We start from the raw sequence: 16,690 nt of genomic DNA, 5'->3' as shown, positions 1-16,690 counted from the left end.
CTGTAGAAGAATGTGATTATGTTGCTGAAGATTAAAGGGAGAGATAGAAACAATTGTGGAGACACAACCCCCAAGCCTAAGGCTTACATTTGTAATGGAGGGGTTGAAATGAGAATTACAATGGAGATGCACTTCGCATATTATTTATATTGTAAATGCTTGTGTGGGTAGCAGAAGTCTGAGAAGATTAGAGCAGAGAAGAGGGCAACTGTTCAGGCTCCTTAGGGCCCCAGGGGGGTCTGTTACACTTAATTCTTTCCATTCCTTTCCTTTAATTTTGCCTGAGTAATCCCATAAGTATGAAAAACACTTTTAGGTTAGGGATTATATAGGAAATAATCCTTATCCTTACTTTGGAAGGTAGACTATAGTTTGCCTTCTCCTAACTTAGAAACCTCACACTATTAAAGTGAAAACATGCACAACATGCCATCCTCAGCACTGCAGAAGAATGGACTTAGGTTCATGATATCCTGTGAAGGGGTTGAGTATGCATGCGAGTTATGTGCACAGACATGTGGATGTCTAACCTTCGTAGAGACAGGTTTTCTCCATGGATTGGCTTGGCTAGTCTGGATTGCCAGCAAGTCCACAGGTATTACCTTGTTCTACCTCTGTACTGCTGGAATTATAAGAGTATCCTATCATGTCTATTTGGTCATCATCGTCCTCCTCCTCGTCCTCATCCTCGTCCTCATCCTCCTCTTTGTCCTCCTCCTTCTCCTTCTCCTCCTCCTCTCACTCTTTCTCCTTACCTCTTTCTTTCCCATAGCGCCAATGGTAATGTGTGTTCTGTGTATTGAAATTGGAGCCAGGGCCTCTTGCTTGCACAGTCATTACTTCATTGACCATTTCCTCTGCACTATGATGCAGTTTTCCTTGTGAAATTGTACAGAATCAAAAAAGGCAAGAGCCATTCTATTTCAAGTCATTTTGGAAATGGTATTTTGGGCCATGATGATCTAGAAATTGAGACAGTCCCACAAGTCTCGTCCTGAATTCTGTATGTAAGCAGGAAAGAGAGAGAAAGAAAACAGATGAGACCATATAGTGAGGACGAAGCCAATCCTGTCAACTGATATGTTTGCAGATAACAGGAGATCTGTAAGAAATGATCTTATTAACAGGTTCTGATGTGTGTTAATAACACTCACCCTCATTTCACAGAATGCTAAAAATACCCACAAATCTCTGGTTTCTTGAAACAGGTGTTTAATCTCAACACGTAGAAAGCAGAAATAGGCAAGCCTGGTCAACATAGTAAATGCTAGACAAACCATTGCTACATAGTTTTTTTTGTTGTTTTTTTTTGGTTTTTTTTTTGTTGTTGTTGTTTTTTAATCAAAACACAAACAACAAAGTACCTACTAGTGCAAAATGTCTGCAGAAAGGAACATTTCTTAAGGACAAATATATCATGGAGCTGGGAGAGCCCTTTGGAAAGATGCACTGCTGTGACTAGGAATGAAAGATACTGTATTCTGTCTTCAACTTGTATTTGTTTTTTTATTTACATTGTATCACAGGAGTCAGTACCTTAGAATCAAGAAAAGGTCACTGTTCTCTGTTCCATCTAGAGATAATTGACCAAATACTGTGTATTTTATAAAATTTGTAAAACAAAACAAACCCCTACAAATTGTGACTATACGACTCAGCAGATAAAGGTGATACTGTGAACACTTACTGAACTGAGGTTCATTCCTTTGGTTTACCTTTAAAAGATGCAGGAGTGATGTCATCCATCTGTAGTTCCAGAACTCCCATAAGAACATTCAACAAGTGACTAGAGAATTAGTGGGCTGGAGAGTGTTGGGTAACTAGCTGGGAATCAATAGCAGGGCAGATACATTAAAACAAACAAACAAACAAACAAAAACAAAAAAAACAAAAAACAAAAAAAACAAGGAGGAACAAAAGAATCAGTATGGAAAAGTTATACTCTGACCTCCACCTGACATGCATAACACACACACACACACATGCATACACCTACACACACCTATTTAAAAAAATACAATATTGTATAGCCAGTGTCTCTATTTCAGCTTATACACTGAGTCACCCATAGGCATGCTCTTAAAGACCTCAACAGACTGCTTCACTAAAGATTATTTAAACAGAATGCCAGATTATCTCAATGCTTGGGAGAATTTGCAGCACTTGTATATTTCAAGCAGAGAATTGCCTGTCTTCTAGAGAATGTTAGGTTTCCAAGAAACATTGCAAAATGATTCTTAAAATCACCCCTTAAATCTGAAAGAGAGAGAAATGTCTAAGAGAAAAAAATCCCACCCATTGAATAAAAAAAATAAAATAAAGTGGCTGAACAGAAATCAATTTCTTTTTTTGTTCTGGTCTTTTTTATAGCTAAAATTGCTAAACTGCTTAAGGAGGCACATCATTTTTCTCTTTGAAAAATTTTGTCCATTTTGACAAGTAAATAAATGTTTAACTCTCTCCCACCTTTGATTGCTACAGAAACAAGAAGAAATGGAAAATAACTGCTGCGTGTTTACAACATATCAGTTTCTTTCTCTACATGAAGCACATGATGAGAAAGCTTTACAGATGGACTATGCTTTCGATTGAATAGAGAATGGTGGCCACGCTTTGGTTTTGTGGAATTGGATCATCTGTCACAGTTTCTGCCTCTAAAAAAATGACCACCTAAGGGAAAACTAGCAGAAAGCCACTTTTAAAAGAAGGTGATAAAATATAAGACTTTTATTTTTGTTGTGCAATATTTAAAAATATTTTAAAAATAAAATGACTAAGTTATCAGGAAGGTAATGATCAGAAGCAGTCAGTGTTCACAATTTCAGATTATAGCAATCCTATTCTGCATAATTAAAGCGATATTGTTTACCCCAACTCACAGTTTTAATTTACTTTAGAAAAGAATAGAAGAACAGTTACAAGATACAAAGGCTCATACTCTGTTATTGTTGATTGCCTAACATTAGCCCTGTCCTGTGATTCAGTGATGGAGACCTCATGGACAGCAGGGATGCACTGGGGACTGATGGAAGGATACACAATACGCTGTGGTAGACTTGAGGGCAGATGGCATTGGGCTGACCAGTTCCAAAAAAAGACAACATAAGCTAGGAAGCAAGGAAGCCAACAGATCCCTCTCCATAGTGAAGGCCGGGGTGTGTGCCACCCATGAACGTTCCCCATTCCATAACACCCACAACCCTATCAGACCACAGCAATACAGAAAGTAGAATCTTTACTTGGTATTTTTCTGCAGAGGAGTTCAGGTCCCCTGGTGTCTTATTTAAGATTTTCTTTTCTTATGTGAGTCCCAAATTCTTTTTTTTTTTTTTTTAACTTTTTTTTATTAGATATTTTCTTCATTTAAATTTCAAATGCTAAGATTATATGCCCCAGTACAGGGGAATGCCAGGCCAAGGGGCATGGGGTGGTAGGGGAGGAGGGTATAGGTGATTTTCGGGATAGCATTTGAAATGTAAATGAGTCCCAAATTCTTAAAGCAGTGTAGGGGCTTGAATTTTTCAGGATCCATTTCTGCCCATTGGTAATTTGCCGAGCTCCTGATTTTGTACCTACAGCTCCAGCTCAGAAGTCACATTACCCTCTCTCCTGCTGCTGACACTGTGGTCTTCTTTTCGGGGTTCATAATATTCTTTGCTTGACTAAGAAGGGCCTTGACTCTGGTCTTTTCTCTGCTACTGTTTCTCTATCTTTGACAGCTGCTTTTGGTCAGCATTAGCAGCCCTAGCAGCAGAAACTCTCCTTCTATAGTCAAGGTCCATCTTTCTGATCATGCACTTGAATATAGGAACCAAACTTGCCATCTCTGATAAGCTGTGGCCTGCTCTTGTGCAGCTGCTCCAGGAGGCTATTGTAGAAGCTCTCTGGTCTTGTTCCCCTTGACAACACACTGGAGGATGATGTAGCTGACACAAAACACCTCCTACTACATATCCATCAAGATTCTGGACCAGTGTTTCCCACTCTAATCTTCAAACATACACAGATTTAAAATCTTTGAGCCATGAGCTCCACTTCCTTCTGTAACTCTTCGATAGAAACACCCAGTAACACATAGATCTCCTTGCAATGTCACTTATTTGCTTTCTAATGACCATGATGCCAGCTCAGATGATAACCTGCCCCATAACCTTTACAATAGGCTGTGGAAACTGAGACAAGCCCTGTGGTCAGGGTCAGACTTGTGAATCTGCTAGTGTCCTCCAAATCATGATGAGCAGACAGTGAGGCAGAAAGTATATAGGAAGGCCAGGAACCCTGGAGTGAGAGCATGTGCATGGAGTCCTAAGCACTTGCGATGCCCGGGCAAAAGGATATAAAGCTGTAGGCCAGCCTAAGCTGTCTTTAAACAAAATACAAAAGATACTGGCATGCCATCCTTTGGAAATGACACTATTAACTTGAAAGTAGAAAGCATGACACTGGCTAAAGTTACAGAAAATAACATTTGCTCCTGAATGTTCCACATCAGTTTGTCAAAAGATTAATTTTGAAAAGTTAAAAGTGAAAAAATGGTGCTAACAGTCACATTAATAGTCTCCCTTGGGTGGTTGTAAAGTCTAAGGATGACATTTTCAGATTTAAGGAAGAAAATCCTTCTAATGTACATAGCAGTTCCTTAGGGAAGAGCTAGTGGTGAGTATTGGTGTAAGGGCCTTTCTACTCTCTGCACTCCAGGAATTTAATAGGCCTTTAGGTTATACAATGAAACAGTCCAGATTGATATATGCAAACCTCTAGGTTTGTTCAGCAACCATAGGAAAGAATTGTCTAGGTAATACATTGGCTTATGCCTGCCACTGGGGAAATTAAAAGGAATGTAATTTCCCTCAGTACAGCTGTGGTAAAAATAGAGGGTGTACACACTTTGATGGTTTCTCTTTGATTTTCTTTGTTGAGTCTCTGTCTTATATGCTAATTCAGATTTATTAAACATATACAGATCTTTAAAAAACAGCTGATATTAAACAAATTCTTCAATATTTTTCAGCTATAACTTTTAGTCTAATGTTCTCATAGCAAAATAATCCTGGGCTATTTCATTGCTCTGAGGACCTAGATCATGCTGGCTTATATTCATTAATTATTTTACTTTTAAGGATATGTCAAAAAAGCAATATAATCAAAACTAGGATGTTTTGAGCTTATTAAAATACCTTTAACACACCGGTTATAATTTTCAGTCTTACCACTTATATACTAAACAATGCACAGAAATGGTTTTTATAGATATTAACTTGATTTGTAATAGTAATGTATGTTTATTCAGTCGGAGCAAGGCATGGTGAATTTGTGCTTGTTATTTTTATATCAAGTTGCTACAAGTTTGAGTTACCTGAGTTAAGGGAACCACAATTGTGAAGTGCCTAAATAAGAGAAGTCTGTGACAAGACTATGAAATAATCGTCATAATTAATGATTGATATGGGAGAACCAAACCCAATACTGCTACCAAACATGGTGCAACACCTAAACACGTACCCTATGTACTATCAGAAGCAGGGTGTGAGAGTCATGGGCAACAAGACCGGAAGCAGTGCTCTTCTATGGTATTGTTTTCTGACTTCATGGTTCTACCCTGTTCTGCTTTAATTTCCCTCAGCAATGTAGCATGGCCTATGAGTTGCAATCTGAAATAAATCTTTTACTCCTCAAGTTGTTTATAGTCATGTTGTTTTATTACAAATAAAATAAAAACCCCAGCTAACGGGTGGGCTCAGCCTTTCTACCACAAATGCAAAACAAAGAAGAGACCAGGTTTCTGTTCTATTCTCTCAGTAGAACTAAGAACTGTATTTTGTACAAATTCTTTGAGAATTCCTATCCATAGCATTTCAGAATTTAAATAATATAAAGTACTATTCTTCAAAAGGGGCAACACACCCTGAAGAAAGAAAACTTGAAAAGGAAAAGTGTTTGATATCTGTGAAGGTATACCACCACAACTGAAATGTTTTATACATGTGAAGTTACATGTAATATTTTATTATATCTCTCATTATAATGATAGAATAAAATGACTGACAATCCATTTCTTAAGTAAGCTATTTATATTAAAACTAAAGATATGATTGTTTCATTGTTTAATTATAATTAATGTTATAGTTCTTTATTTAGGCATCTTTTGAAATGAAATGTTTGTACCTATCATCTTGTAAATAGAAAAAAATATCTGATTTATATAGTATTAAAATTTCTTGTACAGTTTTCCAAGTTTGGTGTAATTGTTTTTAGATATTATACATGGGAAAGTTGAAAGGGAAGAAGATAAATTAGAAAAAAAATCAACATAATAAGTCTATATGAAATGCTATACCAAAGCCCTTCATTATTTATGCTATATTTAAATATTTAATAAAATAGTATATTAATTTAGACTTTGCATGATTCATAATTAAATATGATAAAACATAACAACTTATATAACTTCATGTACCCTGTGATTAACCAGGCCTGGAGATGACATTGGATTACCATGCTTTTAGAACTATGAAGCATACTTATATAAATATTTAAATTGCACTTTTGTTCAGGATGTAATGCTTATGCTTTTCTTGACAGCAAAGCCCAGTTTCTTCTGTGACAGGAAAGAGTAAATAAATAAATGAGCTACTCTAATTTGACTCAACAGCTAATCAGTTTTGAAAGTTACTTATGAAACATAGTTTTAAGTGGGGTTTCTCTAGAAAATAATGAGTTACAATCTCTGCAAAGCTCAGACACTAAAGGACACACTTCTGAGAACACAGGCAATAAGTGTATTTTCCTGAAAACACTCAGATATCGCTCATTATTGACAAACTAATTCTGTTGTTTACCAGTGCTCACCAGAGCCTTTTAGTAAAGGCTCAAGGAAACTCAAAATCTGATGATTAAAAGAGCAATGACATTCTCCCCTCCATTTGAAGGATTCCTGTGTTGTGTAGAATCTGATTAAGTTGGCTTAGGGGTTTGGGAGTGCATTGTCTCCACACTAGAGTGCAGATGTTCCAGGGATATTGCCATTACATAAAACCCTGGTGATCATATTCTTATCCTAATATGTGAGGTGTAGAATTCTTGATAATTAAACAGGAAAGCATTTACATCAATCAGTTATTAATAATTCAAAATTCTTCTAGCAATATAACAATATACATTGTTCTGACATGTGTGTATTTATATATGTATTTAATCTTCTTATCATGCTACATATCTACAAACTGAAGTTTACCTTATAGGAGTAAAATCTTCAGAATCAAAGCTTGGAAACTTTAGTCAATATATAGTGATAGCGAAAAGTAATTGTTTCAAACTTTTTCAAAACTGCAAATATTTCTTTGGTCTTCAAAAAGTGAATTAACCACTCTTATCTGAGCCAGAAGACCTCCTTGCATAAACTAGTCTTTCCTACTCTGCCTGAGATCAAAATATATCTATTCTATTACACTACTTAGAACTATCAATTTATCTCAATGGTTCACCCCAAGTGTAAGACACTATAATTCATGGTCAAAAATTAAAATTTGATAGTTTGTCCTCATTCTCTCTCTTTTCTCTCTTCAGTATTTAAATTCTGTTTTGATTTGCAAGATTGCTCCCTGGATGCTTTTCTTCTCTTCATTTTTGGATGATCGCTCATCAATTGCTAGCTTCCACTCTCACTCCACTGTCTCCCTATTGTCCAAAAGACAGTCAACAAAGTCTGTGGCATGCTGTGCACATGGTTACATTTCTCCATCAAAACAAACAAAAAAAAAGGTATTAGGATTCACAAAAAAAGGTATTAGGATAGATCTCTTACTAAGTACTATAAGGCACAATAGAATGTTTCCCTGCCTATGTCTCTCAGTTTATCATATTCTGTTTGCCTTCTATTCAACTTTCTCCATATTCACTGAATTTTGCTTTTCTTTAGCATGAATTTCCCTTCATTTCCCTTTTGTTTGTCTTAGTCCCTTCTTATTGTGTAGCAATTTCTTCAGAGAAAACAAAACAAAACGTAGCATAACAAAACTTCTGTCTTGAAGGGAAGTACCTAACAAATCAGGATGTTCTAAACATATATGAGACATTCTTCTGTTCTGTAGGGAAGCTTAGGAACACACAATTCAAAGGCTTCAGGAAGTTCCTGAAATGGACCAGATGTACCACGCACCTATCTTTTTATTTTTTTAAATAGATACTTTCTTTATTTAAATTTCAAATCCCCTTTCCTGGTTTCTCCTCTGAAAACTCCCATCCCCTGCTCCTTCCCACAGGTCTCCAACCCACCCACCCCACTTCCTGGCACTGGCATTCCCCTATACAGGGCATGTGTTACATTTACACAGTGGAGTATTACACAGCTATTAAAAACCATGAATTTATCAAATTCTTAGGCAAATGGATGGATCTGGAGAATATCATCCTGAGTGAGGTAACCCAATCACACAAGAATACACATGATATGCACTAGCTGTTAAGTGGATATTAACCCAGAAGTTCAGAATAGCCAAGATACAATTCACAAAACACATGAAACTCAAGAAGGAAAACCAAAGTGTGGCTACTTTGATCCTTCTTAAAAGTAGGAACAAAATACCCATGGAAGGAGTTACAAAGTATGGAGCAGAGACTGAAGGACTCACCATCCAGAGACTGCCCCACCTGGGGATCCATTCCATATCAATCACCAAATCCAGACACTATGATGGATGCCAACAAGGGTTTGCTGACAGGAACCTGATATAGCTATCTCCTCAGAGGCTCTGTCAGTGCCTGACTAATACAGAAGTGGATGATCACAGCCATCCAATGGACAGAGCATAGGGTCCTCAATGAAGGAGCTAGAGAATATACCCAAAGAGGTGAAGGGGTTTGCAGCCCCATGGGAGGGACAACAATATGAACTAAGATACCTTACTTAAAAGATCCAAGCAGCAAGAACTTCTGAGAGATACTCTCAGATAAACTTAGCTGTAGAAGATTCCCGGACCATCCAATTCACATGAAAGGGATAGAGACCAGCTTAGTTGCCTAGAGGATTCTCAGAGAGCTAAGCAATCTGGAAAAAACAAGACCCACAGAGCTTCCTGGAAGGGGCTGAGACCATCTCGGCTCCTAGGAAAGAAACTCTTGTAATATGTTGGATAGTATGTTCCATAGTGCTGGGTTTTGTGAACACCCTAGGAACATCACCACTTTCTATACATATCTGAGGATCTGAATTTTTTTCTTCATCATTTAGAGGTTATTTTCTCTGAGAGTTGTACTTCTTGATCCATTTAATTCATGAACTTCTATGTAACATACTTCCCGTATTTTCTCAGACACTCAGTCTTCTTCAGATAACCTGGTTCTAAATAAAAGGTTTTTAAAATTATGCCCTGTTTGAATACAAGAATCACTTAATTTCAATGATCTTTTCTTCCCTAGATAAGGATGCTAGCTTCATTTCTAGAGTAATAACTCCATTATATTTTACCACCAAATGTTATAAGTTGAATAATAAATGAATGGATGTCAGTTATTTCCTTGAGGAAATAATAAATTATATTTTCTGGAAGAATTTCTAGAATTACAAGAATTTCAAATTTCCTTTATAAAGCTTGATTAACAAAATAGAAACTTTGCTGACTTACAGGTATTGCTAGATACATTTCAAGAAAATGATGTTCTGTGGTGAAAATGTGTTTTCATGCTAAAGAAGTCAAATAACCAGTTGCTTTTTTTTCCCCCTTAGTTTTATCAGCATCTGAATTAAAAGGACAATTCTGGGTAGGACAGATGTCTCAGCAGTTAACAGCACTGGCTGCTCTTGCAACAGACCTAGGTACAATTCCCAGCACCCACACAGAAACACACAACCAACAATGGGTCTTGTTCCCAAAGAACAAGAGATAACCTCTGATCTCGGGTGGCCCCCAACATGCACATGGTGCACAGCAGACATGAAAGCAGAACACTCAAACACATAATGTAAACTCAATATTTAAAAGGGTATTTATTTCAAAGAGGACCAATGGAAGCCTGTGTAAGGGGAACATTCTTGGATTAACACTGTCACAGAGCCCAGCCTATGCAGTGTAGACTAGACATACACCTCTAGTATGCTGGAGAGGCACTTTACTTGTTGCCTGCATTCCTTCTCTCATATGATGTGACCAGTTCTGCTTTGGGTATTTCTGTATTCTTGGAGGCTAGACACAAAATCGTAACAAAATTAAGCCTCTTTACTGGCCTGTGTTTGCAAATCTCCAGTCAAGCCTCGCTATTGGCGTTTCATAGAACAGAGACAACTTTCCTTATGGGCAGAAATGTGGCTGATGCAAACTGAGTCACTAACAAAATATAGATTTATTGATTTTAAGAGGTTTTTATTTTTGAAGGTTGAAGCTCATTATCACAGTAGCTAAAATTGGCAGGTTTGGGGAGCTGATGATTTCTCTTTCCCTACTTCTTGAATGTTAAAGTAAGCAAATTAATCTGGATTTGTTGATATACACCTATACTATAAGTGATTCCTATTTAAGTAGGCCCACTGTGTTGAATGACTTAACTAGGTTCAAACTAACTTTATGAGTATTTCTCAATATGGTCGCTTTCTCTGTTTATTTTTTCTATTTCTCCCTCACTTCCATCCCCCACTCTGTTGCAGACTTTCTCTTTCTCAATTATATATGAAATATATTGTTTAAAAGAGATCTTTTGGCCAACATATGGTATACGTGTCATCAAATTTACCATTTATTTACCATAATTCTAGGCTTTAATTTCCTTGTTTTAACAGGATGCCTGAAAATACTTGTTAAATTTGAAAGATTTGTTCCTTACATAGTCCTGTATTGAAGACTCCATCCCCAGTTGTTGTTATGGAAACTTTCAGAGGTGGGATTCTAGTTGGAGGAAGTCATTACTGACAATGCATTGTCACAAAGTATATCTTGTCTCCAACCTTTCCAGTCTTGACTACCTAAAGATGTGTAGATTCATTCCTCTTTACTGTGACTTTCTATCATGGTTCTCTCTTGCTAAGCACCCCCAGTGATCTGTCCACAGATTAAAATTTCTAGAACTGCTTACAAAATTAACCTTTGCATCTTCAAGTTTGTTTCCATATACATGAAAAGCCTAATGTGCACACACACACACACACACACACCTCATTATGAGCAAACTATCTGCAGAAGGAACTCACTTTGCTGCCTGTGGAACCAATGCTCATTGTATTGGGAATAAGTGAGCTGAAAGACTTATGATGCTTAGGTTCAGCCCTGCAATGGGGCAAACAAATCTATCCACTTACAGAGTCAGGAATACGATGACAGAAACATATGCAGTCCATTTGTACAAATCCAATGTGTAAATTCCATACATAGGAGAAAGATGCTCAATTATTGTCAATTTAAGCTTCCAGCTAAAACATCACGTAATTTAGTAAAGTCATTCACTTGTCCTCTGAAACACATCTTCATTTGCTTCTTCCTCCAACGTTTCTGCTTGACAGGCAGAATCCCATGCAGCTTAGCAGTTATCACTAATCAGATATTTGCTTTGGCAACGTCAAAGCTTCCTTCAGATCCTATCTATCAGATGCTCCTATCATTATCCATAATTTTTGTTGTTGTTTTTTCTGGTAGTACTAATTCTGGACTTTGTGTAAAAATAATTGCCATTGACTGAGTAATTGTCAGTTGTTCAGTACCATGTTCAAGCTCAAAAAGCGTTCAGAGTGACAGCTAAGGATCGTGACAAGTACATTGATGAATGCAGCGAATGCAACTCAGACATCAACTCCTTTGCAAAAAGAGAACAACCGATACAGTCTGTGCTTTCTAATTTACAAATGGAACAGCTATGAAGACATGTAAAAGTGGAGAAATTATTTTTTCTTAGTTCTTCTTGGTACTTTTATTTTCATTAATTAATTAATTAATTAATTTTACATCCCCATTGTGGCCTATCCTTCCAGTTCCCCCACAGCTGCTTCTCCCTCTTCCTTCCCTTCTCAGAAGATACTCCTGAGTATGAAACCATCCTGGTGCATCAAGTCACTTCAAGACTAGGCAGCTTAGTTTGGGTAATGGGACTTGAATGTAGACAAAGCTGCACATCTGTTATATATATTTGGTTGGGGTGGGGGAGGTCTAGGACATGCTTGCTATTTTATTGGTGGTTCAGTCTCTGGAAGCCCCTAAGAGTCCAGGTTAGTTGACTCTGTTTGGGCTTCTCATGGATTCCCTATGTCCTTTAGGTCCCTCAATTCTTCCCACAACCCTTCCATAAGGCTCCTGGAGCTGCCTCTAATGCTTGTCTGTGGGTATCTGGATCTGTTCCCACTGGCTGCTGAGTAGAGCCCCTCTTAGAGGACAGTTATGTCAGGCTCCTGTTTGCAAGCATAACAGATCATCGTTAATTGTGTCAGGGATTGATTCTTGCCAATGGAATGAATCACAAGTTGGGTCAGTCATTGTTTGGCCATTCCCCAAGTCTCTGCCTCATCTTTATCCCTGCACATCTTGTAGGCAGGACAAAGTTTTGAGTCGAAGGTTTTGTGGTTGATGTCCTTATCCCTCCACTGGGAGTTCTGCCTGGCTATAGGAAGTGGCCACTTCAGGCTGCATATCCCCTACTGTTAGGAGTCTCAGCTAGAGTCTCCCCTATAGACTTTCTGGAGCCTCCCTGCAGCCTGTCTCAAACACATCATAGTTTTGTTGTTGTTGGGATAGATTAGTGTAACAAAAGACATTAACATGAGAACAACACAGATATTTGATAACATTTCATATGCATATAAATGTATGCAAGTGTTTGAGTTTGTCTGCAAGTAAGTGTGTATGTGTTTCTACATTTGTGTGTGTGTGTGTGTGTGTGTGTGTGTGTGTGTGTGTTTGGGATGGAGAGAATGCTCAATGGTTAAGCAGTTACCACAATGCTTGTTGCTGGCTCAGAGGACTAGCACTCAGCTGTTTGTGATTCTGGCTTTAAGGGATCCAACATTCTTTTCTGGTCTTTGTAATTAGCTTCATATATGTGTGCATACCCATACAGGTATGCAGTGAAAATAATTTTTTTTCCAAAATATCATTGTACATTGAAACACAGGCAGGCACAGAAAATGCCAGTTGTGAGAAAATATTTAAGAAAATTTTTATAAACAAGGAAAGGTTTGTCATGCTAATGAGAGTTGGTGCTTTTAATTCAATAAAAGTCTCTGCTGTTTTAGAGTTATATTTCTCCTTGTATGGGGCAGGAACTAGATATCCTTATGCATATATACTTCCTGTCCACAAGCACCCCTATGCTGCTGTCAAAGCATATATACCTCCCCTTTATTTAAAATAATTTAAAATAATCAGGCAAACTCCTCCTTATGTCCAAGAAAAAAAATTTTCAGGTTGATTATTCTGACTTCCAATTGTTATATTGTGGGGTGTCATATAGTATTCTGATACAAGTATGAAAACATTCTGGAATAATCCTGCATTCATGGAGCTAGTAAGCAAAGAATTCATGGACAAAGCTGTCAAGAGTTTCATCTGTAACTTTTAGGCTGGTAAAAAGGTAGGCATGGCAGCACAAAGTTATAATCCCAGGGCTGGAGAAATCTAGACAACAGGTTCTGGAGTCTTCCTGTCCAATCAGCCTAGTCTAAGTGGTGAATCTCAAAAGATAGACAGCTCCTAAGGTATGGCAGTAGAGGTTGACTCCTGTTTTCCACATGCATGCAGATTTATACCTGCGCCCACACATATGTAAATATGCATAACACTGAAATGCATACTCACATGTATGTACAAATTCTTACTATAAACCTTAAAAGTAAATACTAGCTTCAATATAAAGATACCAAGGCTCATAATGCTTAAGTCGTTCCATTTGCCTAAACCAAGCCTATTATTGATCTAGAACATAAAACTGATGGTTTCCAAACTTCTTCACAGGATGGGTATTATAAAGGGACAACATCACTTCCAGATAATGGGACACCTTTCTGCCTTGTGACATCACAAAAGAAATTATGATCAGCATATCCAGGACTTCTTAACAAAAATATCAAATAGTAGAGTCTTTTAATGCTATTTCCTTGTTGACATTAACAACCAAATACTCTGGAGCAAATGTGCAATAAGTTACATAGGAGCAGGACACATCTTTAACACTAAAATAATTACAAGGTTGAAGTAATGGAGTCACTCTTAATCCCTGGAAACAGTTATGATATGAGGTCTATAACTGGGATGTAAATAAGTTCTATCACTGGGATGTGAGGTTCACTACTTGTTGCAGTTCAAGTCTGTAGGCACCAGTCATCCCAAATATTTATCTATATTATTTTCTGGGGCATTTATGTGAAGGGATATCATAAGAAGAGTTCCTTAAACTTGTGGGGCAGTGGACCATGCCAGGAAACTTGGTAAGATTGAGTGGGTGCAGAAACCCCAGGACTTTTAGATATGAGGATAGTAGGCATTTCACCTACTCCTGACCAGGTGCCTATCATGAGACTACAGCACCTTATGGAGAGGAACTTGGCAATCAGTCACATAGGGGCAGTGCTCCAAATCCCTTCCACATGCAGATAAGTCATACCTAACATCTCAGACTAAGTCAATAGAAAGCACCTGCTTGTAGAACCCAACACACTCTAAAATGTATATAAGACCATGCCCTAAGGAATAAAGCATGTGAGTTAAATCATCAAAGATCATCTAAGAGTGTCCATCAAATAAGAGCTGTAATGCTTTGGGAGAAGAAATTTCTCTCCCAAAGCTTTCACCCACCCCCTGGAAACCGTTCGAGACTAATGAGGTCACTTCCTCACCTTGGCTCAGAAGCACTGTGCCAGACTGGCTCTCACTAGTTTTGATCAGGAGCAAAGAGCAGTTGCCACCTCAATGTGACTCCACTTTCTCTTTCAGAGAGTATAACTCCTTGGCTACTCTGGCCGGGCCAGAGACCCACTGATCTCCACAGATAGTATCCAGTACACAGACTGGCCTAAACTGACAGTCAAGGATTCCAGATGTGGCCAAGAGGTTATAATTTCTTCTAATTGTTATTTTTAAAATGTGTGGGGTTTTTTTGTTCTGTTTTGTTTTGTTTTGCTTTGTGTGATACTGTGACAAAACAATTAAGAAAACCAACTTAAATTGAAAAATTTGGGGATCATGATTTTTCAAGCCCATGATTCCATTTCTCTGTTGTTTCTGGGCCTTATGGCAGAGAACATGAGGGAGAATACAGATGCTTACCTAAGTGTGTCCAGAAAGAAGAAAGATATGGGGACATGAATAAAAGGACATTTTGGAAGCTTGAGCCCTATGACTTGTTTCTTTAATTGAGTTTGAGTTCTAAAAGTTTCCTAGATTACTATCAGGCCATTGACATATCAATGAATAAATGTATTTATCCATTTTATGAAGTCATAGCCTTTGTAATCCAGTCATCTTCCAAAGGCTCAACTGTGAACATCACTACACTGGAAATCAAGCTTTCAACATGTGAACCTTGGGCATACTTCATATCAAAATCATAGCATGTTTCATGTTAAAGCTAGGGAGAAGAGCTGTGACAAATACAAGCATAAGTTATCTCCAATAGTCCCTAGTTTTAAGACTTCAAAAATCCATGGTTCGATGTTGTACTGGCTAGTTTTGTGTCAACTTGAGCTGGAGTTATCACAGAGAAAGGAGCTTCAGTTGAGGAAATGCCTCCATGAGATACAACTGTAAGGCATTTTTTCAATTAGTGACAAAGTGGGGAGGCCCCTTGCGGGTGGTGCCATCTCTGGGCTGGTAGTCTTGGGTTCTATAAGAGAGCAGGCTAAGCAAGCCAGGAAAGGAAAGCCAATAAAGAACATCTCTCCATGGCCTCTGCATCAGCTCCTGCTTCCTGACCTGCTTGAGTTCTAGTCCTGACTTCTTTGGTGATGAACAGCAGCATGAAAGTGTAAGCCAAATAAACCCTTTCCTCCCCAACTTGCTTCTTGGTCACGATGTTTGTGCAGGAATAGAAACCTTGTCTAAGACAGATGTCTACAATATAATAGTGAATTCTAAAATAGTTATCTATGGTATTATTCTAAAGTTGTTTTAGGATATTTTGCTTAAAAATTACACTATCCAATAAGTTTTATAGAAATGAATGTTGACATGACATCACAGGTGATACTGCACTGGGCCATACAGGTGTCAGTGTTTGGAACATGATACCCTGATGTATATGACACCACAGACCACTTATAAGGCTAGAGAAGAAATGAGGTCACAAAGTCATTCCTTATGACCGTGTTTGTTAAGGTGATTGCTAATTTGATAGAAGCTAGAATAAATTAGGAGGCAAAGCTCTCAGCATTTCTGTGTGTAGCTCCTAAACGAAGATAGGATTTCCCAACCTAGCTGTGGGCAGCACTGTTTAATGTGCTTGGGTCCTAGAATAAAGATTAGGGAGAAAGCAATCTGAGTATTAATATTCATCTTTCTGCTACCCGAATGACAATGCAATGAAAACAGTATCCACATACTTGAGTTGACATGATTTTCCCTTCCTAATGGACTATGACTTTTCCTTCCTTAAAATGTTTCTGTCAAGCATTTTGTCATAGTCTTAAGGAAGTGATAAATACAACCACTATCTCTGCGAATCCTGCTTATAAAATAATTATATATCAATCTTTGTAATGTAGGATTTAGAAGAACTCTTTCGA

General features: G+C 37.8%; 1 pseudogene; it reads right to left on the bottom strand.

The window, feature by feature from the left end:
• Positions 1 to 3,572: 3,572 nt before the first annotated feature.
• Positions 3,573 to 9,145, bottom strand: LOC110295743 (annotated as a pseudogene).
• Between the last annotated feature and the right edge of the window lie 7,545 nt (positions 9,146 to 16,690).

Source organism: Mus caroli, chromosome 6 (genome assembly GCF_900094665.2).
Source record: "Mus caroli chromosome 6, CAROLI_EIJ_v1.1, whole genome shotgun sequence".
In the NCBI taxonomy this organism is placed as follows: domain Eukaryota; kingdom Metazoa; phylum Chordata; class Mammalia; order Rodentia; family Muridae; genus Mus; species Mus caroli.
Note: the sequence above shows the minus strand (reverse complement) of the source record. Positions and strands in the feature narration are given on the sequence as shown.